Here is a 13,798-nt window from a genome sequence, read left to right on the forward strand (position 1 = left end):
CTGGCACAAAAGGTCAAGTAGGAATACCACTCTGCCTGACTTGTAATCAGGGTCAAAGCGAATTGTCCTCTTGGCCCCTGTTTACCTCCTCCCATTTGCAGGACTGATATGTCCAATGCTACACCTCTGTGCCAATAAAATATAAGTGCAGAAAAACCTCATGAATGTAACGTTGAATTAGGGTGAATAACTCATCTTGGACTTTACTGTCAACACTCCAGATCTTTTGTTCTCGAAGGATGCGCGGTTCACTCTGATCAGCTTCCCCCCAGAGTTCTATGAGGCAGACAAAGTGTGCACTAGACCCCTATTAAACTGAGTCCCGAAAGGATAACATGCTACAGTGAAATGCAGATATGCTTCTGAACTGGTTTCCTCGCCCATCAGACTCGCTTCCCTGCTCTCTGAATGGCCAGGTGTCACTGGTTATTAAATACCAGCTTTGGAAAGGTTTCCTCCTAGACGGCTGCAGCTAGGCTTGAGGTTTTGGCTGTGATACAGCCAGTGATGAAAACCACATGAGCCGTAACAAGTCTTTGTAATGTCTGACTTCATTTCTAAAAGAGGATAATCCGAAGAGCAGTTTACTCGTGTGTCCTCGGCACTGACAGCAGCAGGGTCAGTCCGCTGGGAAGCATCCGTGTGCTTTTTGCCTCTCAGAGCTGGGCTGACACTTTTATTTTGCTGCAGCATCTTGGAACAAAACCTCTGAGGTGGATAACAACAGTTGAGCGGATTCGTCTGAACTGCAAGGTATGTTAATGAGTTTCATAACGTTTATGGTGCCAAGAACTGGCCAACAAACTCTTGCAAAAACTGATAATAGCAGTTTTTATTTTTTTAATTATTGCACATTTTATTTGCTAATGCTCTCTCACTTGTATCTCTAAATTTCACAATATTTATTGCCCATTTTCCTTGAAATGTGCCTGCACCTACATGTGAGTATTTCAGTCATTTTTATAGCTCTTGCACGTAATTATTTAAATCGATTGATTTGTAAACAAATTTGAACAGGATTCGTCTTTACATTTTTATCCATTTTGCAGAGATCAAATTCAGCCATGAAATATAGCTCCAAGGGGTTACTGGGTAGACGATTGAAATGTTTACTGCTTTGTTTAAGACATTACAATGAGTGTGAAGCCGCTTTTTTATAAATTATTTTGCAACTCTCATCGACTAAGTTGACCCTCATTTTAAAAATTATTTTAACCTAGCCGTTGAATTTATTCTGCTTCTGCATGGACTGGTGAAAATCAATATACTGAAAAAAAGAGCAGCGTCATATTTCATTGATTCATTTCTATGTTACACACTTTTCCAATGACTATATTTACACACGTAGAAAGAAAAAATATTAATTGTGGCATCAGATTTGTATTATTAGAGGACTTAATATTTCTTCTGTAACTTAAAGTTGTCAGAAATCAGCACCCGCTCAGAAGTCATTAAGAATGCTAATCAACAGTTGAATAATGTTATTTTCACAAATGGGTGGATGAAGTTTGTCTCTGAGTATCAAACTAATGACTGCAGTCTGCACAGCAGACTGTGACTGTCAAGACATTACCATGAATACTTAAAACTGGGGCCCCTTGGAGTTCCGAGGCAGACACAAAGAGGAACACTGCACAGCAAGCACTTTTCTAATCCAATTGAAGTGCTCTGCCCTCAAGCCTCCGTTGAGTGAGATATCACACCTAGCCCCTTCGGATGCGAATGCCCCCTCCAGACGTGTGTAATATATTTTAAAGAAGCAGTGCTTGCTGTTTAGATTTCTAATTTGAGATGTAATTGGAGATGAAAGATTTGGCAGCAAGGATGGGCCAGTGCAAGTTAAACATTTTAATTAGATACATGCCAAAAGAAATGCTGGGTGGTGAGTATTTAGCTTTCCGGGCAAAGATGTACGGGGACGTAATGTTCCTGCAACAAGCACGTGGTATTTTTACTATCAAGTACATTTTTGATCTCATTGATTTAAAATGCCCAAAGCATGGGTTTAAAGGAGGTGAGAAGTCTGCTGTCTGCTGCTTCAACACGTTTCTCTCTCTGGGGTATTCTTTACACTGTGGATACTGCAACAGATGCGTGCACTGCATTTCCATTTTATTTGAATGTATTTCGTTTTATGCTGAACTTCCATATAGCGCTCATGTCGCTTCACACCCTCTTCTAGGCACTGCAGCTGGCTGGCTGCGATAGAGGAGCACGAAGTTGATGGTTGGGTGGAAGCCATCAAGCATGTGTTGTTCTTAGTTCATGGCTGAAGAGATTAGTTGCAGGTTCAATTCATGTTAGAAACTCAGATTGTCATTTCCGAGTGGATGAAACTATTTTACATTGAAGATGCTAAAAAAACAGCACACCTAAAAAAAAAAAATAGAATGGATGTATGATTTATAGGCAATTCTATTCATTTAGGCATTGACAAACACAACAAGTGGGCAGGCGAAAGGATTTCAAATGCATCGAACATTACATTTGCATTATTAGTGTTTCTTTAAAAAGCATTGACTTTCATGGAGAACTTTGATGCCAATAGAATTCAGTACAAGATACACTTTTAATGTATATCACTGATAGTATGATTTGAATGAACACGTTTCAGAAAAGCAATTTTTTCATTCTCTTGACTTGTCAGTCTGTGTAATGAGCAAAGTGTCGTAATTACCAAACACGCTTTTCTTCAACATAAGGTTTCACAACAATTACTGGTGTTGCCTCTTTCATTGGAAAATTACCAGGATCCAAAGGCATACCTGGCTCACATTCAGAGTCCTCCTTCTTTCAACACAGAACTGGTTGCGTTTGTGGGTATGGCAGACCACACCTACATCTGTTATCCACATCTGGAAACAGTGAAGGATTAAATCCTATCACAATGGGTAAAGTCGAAGCGCGTGTCCACTATTGCTACCTTCAGCATGTTGGTATTGCTCTTATTGTCAATTACCCGTTACATAGTGCATAATCTGCCTATTCGTGTGGCAATGCAGCTCCTTGCGGTAACATAATGCATACTTCTCCAGATGTTTTCATAGCAGATAGGAGCCTGATTTTGTTTTGTGGAAGTGTGTGGTCTCTAGGGTGAGTATGTCAGTTTTAAAGAATTAGCTTTTTTTTAGTGGGGGGCCTGTACCAAATTGGTTAGGTATTTTCTCAGTTGATACGAGTGCTCCACACCATGGCATCTGTTGTGGGAAGAATATGGGCCTTAATAAACTGAATGAAGTGAAATCACAGACTCCATCCATTGATCTGTTGCTGTACGGGCTCAAATGGACCACTTGAATACTCCCCAATAGTACATATTTTCCCCAGAAAATTGGTTATATGCATGATAAATGTAAGGTCTGATTTTTAGAAAGCTCCCCTGCCCAAGGAAGCACCAGCAGAATGGTTGTAAAACAAATAAAAATAAAAATAAATTGTTACCAGAAACAATAGGACTGGGATTACATTCACACAATGAGTGCGGGGTGGAAAAAGCAGACTGAAATTTCCCAGATCAGTAGGCATTTCTTCTTCACTGAAATCTTGCTTTGGTGATCACTAGTCACACATCAATGCTACATTCTCCAGTTAACTGAAAAGTCCCAGGTCTTTGTCTTAGTAGAAGGAGGAACATCAGCTTTCTGCTGAACTTCCTAGAATTAATTCCAGCCTTATAGGAAAATTATCCCCCACCCGAATGTTACCCCAATTAGACAAGACTTCTCATCTTGACTTGCGAAAAGAGGATGGGCAGAGAGGCAGTTCTGTTGCCGAGAGTGTTTGCAGCAGCGCCAATACTCCCACCAGGTAGGTTAACTACTAGTTTAGAGGAAGGCAGTTTTGAGAAATTAAATGAAACTCTTTGTTTACCTACCCTTTTCAGGAAAATTTCTCATTCAATTTTATTTTGCTCTCTTGAAGCCCATGTGAATCAGAAACGTTTTCTTGATAAAGGAGCCACTTATGGCCCAAGAACTTCGACTCTTCTTGGAGAACTACTATGACCCACCCCACAAGAATCCTTGAAAGTTTTAGGAAGAAGGCCTCCAGGGAATGATGAGCATGTCCTTTGGGGTGTTTAAAAGAAGTGGTTCAACCATTTTTTCAGTGTTATGAGGAGTTCTGGGTCAGGTCTATCTGTTAGAAATTATGTGGCAGCCTGGTAGAAATTTAGAGGCAGCCTGAAGATAGAGAAGCTGGGTAACTGTGTGGAACTAAAGCCTCTACATTTGAGGTGGTGGTGAAGTTTTAGTAAGTCAAATTCATTGGTTATCATTAGAAGGGATGTGCCTAGCAGGCTATGCGCTGGCCAAGAACCTAAGAGAGACAACAGTAAGAAACAATTGCTGCAAATCCTAGGGAAAACTCCAGTATGGGATTTAATAATTTAAAGATAATTTGTTTTATGTTTGACTGCCTGATGAAAACTGTAGTTTTACTTCATCTTTTTATATTACTAGATGAGTAGAGGTGGGACAGTAAATGGCTGCAGTAGGTATTAACACCTTTAAGAAAACTATTGACAAAAGACATTCTCAACTGAAATCCTCAATGTATATTCATTGGCATTATTATTATCCACATGAATTGCGCGAGTTAGCCAAGGACACCTCATTGAGTTCAGTCTAAGCCATTGCAGGCAGTAACTACCCCAATGCCTTTTAGTGTTCAATAAGCAATTGACCAAAATTCACTTCTGTATCAATCTGTGCAATTTATTAACTGACTCAATCTTTGGTAATGCCAGCCAGTGCATTTTCTACAACCACAATGTGTATCACAGAGAACCATACCAAGCAAAGCTGCAGATTAAGGTCTTGATAGGCACCAGCCTTTTTTAGCTCCTGCTAGAGTGAAGGATCCTCAGATAAAAAGTTGGCAACTTAAAAACGCCATGCATATGGTATTTCTATAGCTGAGTCTAGTCAAATGGTAGCAGAGCATTGTACATGGTCAATGACAAGCATAAAGTCAACAAGTAATAGGAGATGAAGTTGGGTTGCAGACGGTTACTGCATTATGAAGTAGTGTTTCTTAAAGAGGTGAGTCTTCATCTCATTCCTAATTTGAAGCTACTCTGGGATGATCCTGATGGATATTTGAATGTTGTTCCAGATCCTGGGTGCATAGGTGGAAAAGGCCTGTTGCCTCATTTAAAATGTTTTACAATTCTTAGTCTGCAGTCAAATGATGTCCTGGCTGCAGGTGTGCCGAGAACAACTAGACTCCAAGATAAGCAGGGATGCAGTTTGTAATGGCTTTGTAAATGATGCAGCTAGTTTTGAAGATGATGCAGGCTGTCAAGGGGAGCTAATAGAGTTCCATCAGTAGGAGGGTGATGTGATCATATTTCTTCAAGCTCTGGATGAGATGTGCTGAGGAATCGAGGATGTCCCTAAGGGGTGCCAGTGTGGAGTCTGGGAAGTTATGGAATAGAACACTACCACATCCAGAAGCAGGAGTATGAGGGATTAAACAGGATTTCTGAATCTGCTTTCTTGACAAAACATTTTAAGTTTCTTTAGAAGAGAGAGCTCGTACCAGGCCTCCTTTTTTTTCCAATGTGTTCTTTGCGGGTGAGGATGGTGTTTAGGTTGAATCCAAGTAACTTGGCTGTATCGTGTATGCTGTTGTTAAAAATTCAGGTATTCTGTCTTGGTTGGTTTGAGCTTCAGGTAGGCACTTGACACCCCGATCTGGATTATGGGCAAGCAGTGTTTCAGGCATTGGATGTCTGAAGCAAGTAGAGTTGTGTGCCATTGGCATAATGGTGAATCTTGATGTTGTTATGTGTGAGTAGAGCATCAAGTTGCTCGCGGTAAAGGTTGAAGATGACAGGAGGCAGTTAGAAAGGCTCTTTTCTGTACTGGAAGTGCCTATCTAAACAAACCGGTGTTGGTTGGAAACGTAGGAGAACTAGTGAATGACATTGCTGGTAAATCCTATTCAAGACTCTAGTGTGCATATGAGAAAGTGATGTTCAACTGTGTCAAGGCCAGGCAAGAGTAAAGACGGCAGTGGTCACCTTCATTTGTGGTCAAGAGGTCATCATCTATACTGTGCAAGGAAGCAGTCTTCTTGTGGCAGCATGATCTGAAGCCAAACTGGTAGTCATGCAGGTGATGGTTAGCATTGATGTGATCTTGGAGTTGAACATAGACTGCTTTTTTAATGATCTTGCCATGAATGTAGCCGGTAGTTGGTTAGGTAATCCAGGTGTAGTGTAGTTTTCTTTAGTAGAGGCAGGATCTTGCCTGTCTGCAGAGCTTTTGGGAAGATGCCTAGAGTAAGGGAGGCACTGACAATGGTAAGTATTGGTAAGAGAGTGTCCCCCAGAGAGAGCTTTGTGGAAGGAAGATAGTAAGACATCATCTTCATAAGAAGTGGCTTTGAAGCAGATGAGTATAACAGTAACATCGGGGGGAGAAGGTGGATCATTGCGCGATTCTATAGGAAGCAGTGGATGTAAGAATTGAAGAAGGCTTGGTGTTGTTAATGTGCTGTTGAAGTGTGTGTCTCTTTTGACTAAAGAAGATGTTGATGGCATATCCCTTTTCTGTGGCATGAGGAATAGGTGGGCTAGGCAGGAGGATGATGTAGTGCTTGATATTTTGAATAGCTTGTGTTAGTGGCTACATTGATGGTGTTGGTATAGTAATTTGCTTTGGTAGACATGATGAGCTGTTTATGTTTATACTTCGGATGTGAACTAGAATCATAGCAAAAACATATAATATCAAGGGAGTAAGTATAATTTTAATAGAATCGATTCTGCCCTAACTAGAAACAAAGAGTGGGTGCCAAGGAGCAATATTATAATTTAGTGTTTAGATAATGTAATCAACATTAAATAACTAAATGTTAAAGTTTTTTTTATTGTCTGTGAAAACCCTAATCCCATATATGTTACTTTGGAGGGTTGCCAAGCAAAACCAGCATGTTCAAAATGTTGTTTAGTACATAAAACATTTAAAGGCCATGCCTCACATTTATTAGTATTAAGCAGATAAGAGGGAAAACATGGTAACTTATTGGAGAAAAGGAGGAAGGGAAGCTGTAAGATTGGAGCGTAAACTGGCCTTTTAATTTGATGAGATCCAATTTCAAAACCTAAAATATGAGCATCATGTCTGATTTTTGCCAGAAAGGGTTCATGTGCAACGATAAACAAAAGAGGTTATATTAGACAACCTTGTTGTACCCATCTGAACAAAGGAAAATAGTCTGAGAGCATACCCTTAACACAAGTTGCAGCTTTAAGGCCTGTGTACAAGAAGGAAACTAAAGCAATCAATTTGGGTGAGAAAGCAATCCATTTTAATGACTGAAACATAATATTCCAACAAATCCCGCTAAAACCTTTTTCTGTGTCCAAAGCAATAGCAGCAATAGGATGATCTCATGTAGAGGTCTTGCTTAGGACAATGCAAATGAATCACGCTTTGCCAGAGGCCAATCAACTCTTAACAAAACTGGACTGATCAGGGCCTATGAGATGAGCTAGAATAGGGTCAATGCGGAATGCCGAAATCTGTGCAAAAATGTTGGAATCAGTATTGGCTAAAGAGATGGAACGGTAATTCTTACACAGTGATAGATCTTTATTATCTTTTATAAATAAGCAGATCATCGCATCCTTGAAGGAGACTTGATAAATACTGTTAATGATGAAAATAAAAATAAAAGGTTGGGAAGGAGAAGTTTTGCAAAATCGATATACAAGTCAATGGTAAAGCCATTAGGTCCAGGGGCTTTCCCTCTGCCTGTTATAGAAACCGCATTCATGATTTCTGAGAGTGGAAAATCTACCCTAGTGGATCAAAACCAATATGATGTGAGGAAGGGTAAGCAATGGTTTGAAAGTATTTGATCAGACCTGATAACAATGGTTTGCTTCTGGAGAATATACGTTTGTATGAAAGTTAACGAATTCCTTTAAGATGTCCTTATCCTTAAAGAGAGTAGTCCCTGTACTGATTCACAAAGATTTTTTCTGGTTCTACCTCTTCTGATTTCAAAATAGTTTGCAAGTAAATTTACCACTTTATTTTAGCCCTAATAATACGTTGCACTTATCTTCAGTAGGTAAGATGTAGTGGTATTCCTATTAAAGGTGAGTTTGGCATCAATACACATTTTTAGGGAAGGCTCATTTTCAGAGTGATAAAAAGTATTTTCTCATTTTTTTATTGTGTCAATTGATTGGATTGGACTTCCATAGATTTTTCTTTTCAGAGACAACATTTATTAGAAAACCTCTTGCTGCTGCTTTAAAGGAATCCCAAACCATTGCAAAAGAAGAATAAGGTGAAGTGGTAATCACAAAAAATTCAGAAGCAAAAGCTTCAAATTGGGGCATGAATTTGGTATCCGAAAGTAGCAAATTCTTAAAGCGCCATCTTCTTGCATGTGTTGAAAAAGGTATAAGTTCAAGGTCTGTTTATACTGATGCATGGACTAATATCAAAAATGATCCTATCTCAGACTGAAGGACATGTTGGGCCAAGGATTTAGGGAGAAACAGATAGTCTCTGCAGGATTATAAGTGGTGCAGGCAAAATAAAAAGTATATTCAGGCGATCCAGGTGGCATAACCACCAAATATCAACTAATGATTTATGCTGGAGGGAGGATTTGAATTGTGAGTGTATTTTAGTGTGGAAAACTTGACTGTTGAATTTCTATCCAGTATAGGACCATGAATTTGATTGCAGTGACCACCAAATATAATATACTCATCACATAAAGGCATTTTATCAGAACTTTTGGTCCAAAATTGTTAACATAAACAAGGTCATATACATGAAAACTAGTTAAATGTACATTATCAACAGGGGAAGTTTAACAATGATTCACCAACTTTCAGAATCAGATGTTTGGCTAACAACTGTAACATAACGTTTTGTGGCAAAGAATCAGTACTCCATTTTTGTTTCCCCAAGCTGGGGAAGCAAACACTTTACCTACTCAGCATCTTTTTAACTTGGCAGCCTCGAGTTCAGAAAAGAGTAATTATTGAAGTGATTATATAGCTTGTTTTAATTTGACAAAATGGGATAGCACCCTTTACTTCTTGATAGAATTGCATAAACCTTTAATATTCCATGTGGTATCCTGGAATTATTTACTAGAACAGTAGGATGCACAATAAATATGTCCACAGTAGCAAGATTAAGAAATAAATGAATCAAATATTGGGGCGGATAAACGTTTTGCTTAATAAGGAAAGGAAGGGAGAAAGGAGTAATAGGACAGAAGACGGGTAAGAAGAAAAGACAGAGTAGAACCATAGAAAGAAACATCAGTAAGGGAATAGTAAAATAGAAAACAAAAAGACAGTACAAGTCATACAAATGGCGACTGAAGTAAATGCATACAAAACACAAAAATGAGAGAGAGGGTGGCAATGGAAGATGGCTGTGATAACACTCGAACTCCAGAGGACGGCAGGGCAGCCTTGACTTAGATGAAGACACCACATAAAGGTGAGATCTTACAGGAACAAGACATGAAGACATATACCTGTATCATAAGTAAAAAGACATTACAGAATAATGGAGTGAATTAGTGAGAGAAAAAACATTATAACAAATAGACAAAAGAGAAACTATTACTTAATAATTATTAAAAGGAAAACAGGCAAAAGAAATAAGATGACATGTAAGTAATCTTTGAAGTGTCCATATCTTCTGCTCTGAGTTGCTGGAGAAATATCTTACTTCCAGCTGGATCCTCGCAAGTGGTTGTTTTTACACTGGCAAGGGTGAATTAGACCAAATCTAGCATTCATAGCTCTCAACTGAGGATGCATATCTAGAAATTGTTTCTGGCGATCTTAAGGAGCTTTAGTCACACCCTGGAAGAAAAACAGTCTCTGACCGACCCAGAAAAATGTTTTTTCTGTATATTGCAGGAAGAATAATACAACTCCTTGTGTTGTTGCAGAAACTCTGGGACTAAGTCTATGTGCCCTTTGTATATTTAGAGGGGTGTTGTAGGCATATCAAGAATCTTTGTCAGAAAAGCCATTAAAAGGGGAGAGTCGGATCAGAACCCACAGTGTTTTCAGTAAGTCCATACATGCATAAGTTGTTCCTGTGATTTCAATTATTAAGATCCTCTGTGTGTTTTTTGAGGAAAAAGATTACTGACTCCATATGAGAAATATGCGATGTCGAAAACTGAAGACTTTCTGTTTTTTGTACTACCATTAGAACTCGCAATTCTAAAGAGGATCATTTATCGTCCAAATGTTGCAAAATTTTGGTAGTCTCTTCCATGATGGGTTTTAACACATGGATTTCTTCAAGAATCACATCCATATCTTGATGATGGAGGATCTTGTTTCGATCCTTTATTTGGTCCTAACAACATTTCACTTAAAAAGGAAGCCTTACGAATGGTACCTGAATGAGGCTCGGACTACTGAGAGTTAGCGTCATACATATCTTACCAGAAAGCTTGAGGTTTCTGATGTTCCCCATATATAATAAAAGGGCCAGACAAAAAGGAGGAAAGTTCCTGGAAATGACTGGCTTTCTATAAGCGCATGAGGAAAAGATTTGAGAAGAAATACAACTGAGGTATTAGTTACAAGTTGAATACATGTAATCTGGGCACTATGACTAAGTGAATCATGAATGCACAAAGTGTTGAAACAAAATGTCAATTACTGTCCTATGAAAAGACAATTCTCGAGGAAAAATGAACCATTAACCAAAAACACAAGGTAAAAGGCTCAGAAAAGCATGTAGAAAACAGGAGAGCATTTGGGCGTAGCTCATACTAGAAATTGACAATCAAAAAGATGGTCCAGAAACCAGCTGAAGAAAACAAAGGGAAATGCGGTATTGAGGCAACAAGCTGGCACACAAGAAAAAAAATCTAACTGCTTGCTATTTATCTGAGGAGCTACAAAAGAGCTTAAGAAATATAAAATCAGCAGGGGCTATGCTGAATAATCCTCCTGAATGCAGCGATTATACTGATGGAATCATTAAGGGAATGCCACAGCTCCAAATATAAGGTTCTGTGAAGAAACGCACCTGGACCTTTCCAAAACGGTGGGCTCTCACTTGCGGCAGAATCCCCCGGGCATGGGTGCACACGAAAGAGGTGATAATGGAACCTGAAAATGGCTCCAGCGACTCACCAGTACTTCAAGAGGGGATGCATGGTAGTCTCCTCTACTAGGTGAGTGTCAGAGCGGTCTTATGAATGCTGAAGGCTCCAGTGTCAATAGGAGCTCAATGCAGCACTGCCATCGTGGTTGGTGTCGAGACCATGCTCCTCATGGTTCCATACCTGCTGTGTTGCTTTTTCTATATAAATCAACCCGCAAGGGCTCTAGCATTTATTTATTGGGTGAACAAAATTAATTTTATCTTGTGGTTGCCGAAAACAAATTCCATATGTTTTAGTGCTTGACAGGCTAGACAATTGCTGCATTCAAAATGCTTTTTGGGAGCAAAATGGCTCTAAATAAAGTAAGGGAATGCTTGCTTTAATTTGTTATTTAGGTGTGAAGCTACTTGTACCTCAGATTCTAACCTTGCTTAAAGGCACAAATAGGTTTCTCTAAGGGATGTCCTAAAATGTCATGAATGTGCCACTTGTTATTAGTTTTTATTATAGTTTGATTATAGTCCAGTGGCATTTACATACACTAAGGAGTGGGACTTCTTTTGTCTTTTGCTCAGCCATTCCACACATTTTGTACCAAGTGATTTGCCAGTTTGGCAGTTTTACACTGGCTATGGAGTATGTCTGCCATAGACTTAATAAACCATTTCAACTAGTCATGAGGCATGATTTAGACCTGCATTAGAGCTTCTAACTATACTGCTGGAAGCAAGGTCTTGCTCTCAATGACTGGTTCACACAGAATGTCCAGTGTTGCCCTGCCATTTCAGGTGGTCTGGCAGTCTGGCACTGCCCGATGGTTTAGTTTAAAAAGGTCAATATGTGGGCTGTTTTTGGTCTCATCTTGGTGCATAAGCCTAAAAGATTCAGACACACTGGCCCTCACAAGCTGGCCTACATTGCAGGCCCAGGATGCCACAATGCCTGAAACGTCGGTTCAACAATGAATGTTCTCCACGTCTTCCCCTGAAAGCAGATTTCTTAGCTTCTCTCACATGCACATAGAGTGTAGAATTGTGCAATATATGCCAAAGTTGAATACTGGATCTAATAAAAACAGATGAAGCATTTGAATCCATTTAGGAGCAGGCTCAAATTGGGGCTAAGTTGCTTTACACGAAACAGAACATATGTCATATCTGTAACTCAGACATTTGATGTTACTTATCACAACTGAGAGAATGTAGGCCTATGTTTAGGAAACTGGTAGTCAGTTAGTTGAAGCTCTAAGTTCATTGGGTGGTTTTCTGATCTGTCAAAAACTGGAGATCTCCGCATATACCAAAAAGTGTCTTGAACTTCTTACTATTTAATACTGTCACCAAAGCTGCGCTCCTTTGGTGAGGTCTTCAATGGCTCATTTGAAAGGTGTGACGTCTTATAGTGTCATTCATGTGCCAATGCACTAGTACGTATTTGATCCATGCCTCAAACTACCCTTAAATCGTGGTACATCTGCCAAAAATTCATGAGATCCCAGGTATTTTTTACTTAGCCCATAAACAACGCAGTACTCTCAAGTATCTCTGTGAGATGAGCTTTTTGAATTTCCAGGAGCCTAGTGATCTAAACAGATGCTTAACATCCAGCTAGCAGCTGGCTATCTAAAATACAGAGCACTACCTCTGCCAGGAGCAGACCTACTGGGGGAATTAGCTATACAGATTCCTTTCTTTCACAAAATCTCTGACCTTCATTTGGTTTTAATTTAATGGTTGCTTCTTGCTTTTCTTTTCTTTTCTTGGAGCCGAGTTGTCAACCTCTGCACAACAGCTTGGGATGGTATTTGGTCGTCATTGTGTCAGAATCTTGGGCCAGTGCAATATAAGTGTTAGCTCGTAAGTATGGCAGGCACTCTTGGCTCTCTAAATGGGTGCATTTAGGTTACCCACCCCAAAGAGAAGATACATTTAGGCTGAGCCATGCTGAAACTACAGATTTCAGAGCACACACAGCTTCAATCCTGATGTCCCAGCCAGGAAAAGATTTCAGTATATTGGCCAGGTAAGGATAATCCTTCTAATACAGACCTGAGCTCAAACCAGAGAGAACATTATATAGGGTGCTAGAAGAAGATATTGTTGCACCACCTTTCGCACCGCTTCCTGTGTCCTAGTTATTTCTACTGAAAAAGACAACAGTGACAAATTCATGTGGATTTGGCCTGTCTAAGGACTCCTACACATACAATCGTAATGGCCAAACTCTATGGACCAAAGGAGGGTGCAGTGGTGAGTGCTTAAAAATTCAAAAAGTAAGTAACTTCTCAGAATACGTTTAACGGAACCGTTGAGATCCAGGCCTGCCGGCAAAAAATGTTAAATTAAACTTGATGCTTGCAGTGACTGCATAAGGAGAGGAAACAGAAGCAGATTGAGATGATTAAGATAATTCAATTATGCAATCCTTATGTTCCAGCACTAGGGATAAATCAAAACGTATCTAAACCACAAGCTCTCAAATACTTTGCCAACACTGGCTTTGTCAAAGGCTATGAGGAATTCGTTAATTTATGCCTTACAGTCTATTTGCTGTTGTTTCCCTGAACAGTGCCTTCTTTCACAAATTCAGCGGTCAGACATTTATAAGGTTTGAATACTTTTCCAGTCTGCTAAAAGCAGGGTTTAAATGATGTAAGTAAATGCTGTTGTGTTGT

The 13,798-nt window shown here is 39.5% G+C and overlaps 1 protein-coding gene across 1 annotated transcript in view; it reads left to right on the plus strand.

Annotated features, from left to right (window-relative positions):
* Positions 1-618: 618 nt before the first annotated feature.
* The window catches only part of ASPN (asporin), a 283,535-nt gene continuing 270,355 nt past the window's right edge, over positions 619-13,798 (plus strand). The window contains exon 1 of the mRNA XM_086938936.1: positions 619-753. The gene's annotated coding sequence lies outside the window, so the exon portion shown is untranslated. The remainder of the gene's footprint in view (positions 754-13,798) is intronic.

The sequence above is a fragment of the Lissotriton vulgaris genome, chromosome 9, assembly GCF_964263255.1.
Source record: "Lissotriton vulgaris chromosome 9, aLisVul1.2, whole genome shotgun sequence".
NCBI classification, from domain to species: Eukaryota; Metazoa; Chordata; class Amphibia; order Caudata; family Salamandridae; genus Lissotriton; species Lissotriton vulgaris.